Raw genomic sequence first — 1,138 nt, forward strand, 5'->3', positions numbered from 1 at the left:
CGCGGGAACTGCCTCGCTGCTGCTCGCAGAGCGCTCGGTGCACGTGGCCTGGGCCGCACGGTCCCTGCGCCAGGCTTCCCTTCGCCAGGACACAGCTGACATTGCTCAACAGTCTCGGTAACGAAATAATATTCACGAAAATATTCTTCCATCGGCATATATTTTGACTCCAGTATTAACTGTGTCCAAATGGTTTTCCAAAAGCCCTTGGTAAGAATTAAATCCCAAGAAACATAGAAAAAGTTCTTAAACAACCATGCCAGGAAGTGTTTCAGTTCTTTTTGAGCTTGAATCAAGCTAAAATTTACAAATCGTTGTTCAAGAATCATTTTAAGTTTAAGATAAATGTCCATATGCGGCTCTGAGAGCCAAGAGTCTTCCCACGGTTCCTCCATAGTTTAGATATGGAATAGCAAAGCAAAACCAAGAAGAGGAATCCAAAGTTTCCAGGGTTTACTCACACAAATCAGTCGCTTAGGGATCGGGGATCATTCTGCTCACAATTTTCTACCATTATGTTGCAGTGGGGATCCTGCAACATACATATATACCAAACCAGGAGTCCCGTGAAAAGGAAATATATATGGACAGACAGATTCTTGATAGCTGTTTCAGAGATTTTTATTCCCCCAGCCGCATGGCCGAGGCTCAGCTCAGGAACTCCGCAGTCACGGGACCCGAGGGTCCTTGGCCACCCTGGGGAACCCAAAACAACCAATGGGAAATGAGGCTGACCAGGGGCAGGGAAACCCCGTGCCTCCCCCCAGGGCCCATCTCCCAGGGCTCCATGGCAGGGGAGGAGACCCCAACATGTTTCCAGTATCCAAATCACAACACACATTGCCAATGACACTTGTCTTGCTGAACTGGAATGTGTACTTACTGAAACACATGGGAGCTGGCATGTTTCTTTTAGATAGGAAAAAAAAAGGGTGTTGCTGGGGGGGTTTTTTGTGTTGTTTTTTTCTCCTAAGAGTATGCAATGCCACAGACGTCTTTCAATTAAAATGAAAAATGAACTGTAATAATGTGCTTATGTAAAACAAAATTGGACATATTCTTCACAGCAAACATCTTGTGTTGGAATAAATGTCTCTCTGGTGATGTCAATGTGAGAACAAGCACTCTAGTGTTGTTG

The sequence above is a fragment of the Corvus brachyrhynchos genome, unplaced genomic scaffold, assembly GCF_000691975.1.
Source record: "Corvus brachyrhynchos isolate BGI_N302 unplaced genomic scaffold, ASM69197v1 scaffold83, whole genome shotgun sequence".
NCBI classification, from domain to species: Eukaryota; Metazoa; Chordata; class Aves; order Passeriformes; family Corvidae; genus Corvus; species Corvus brachyrhynchos.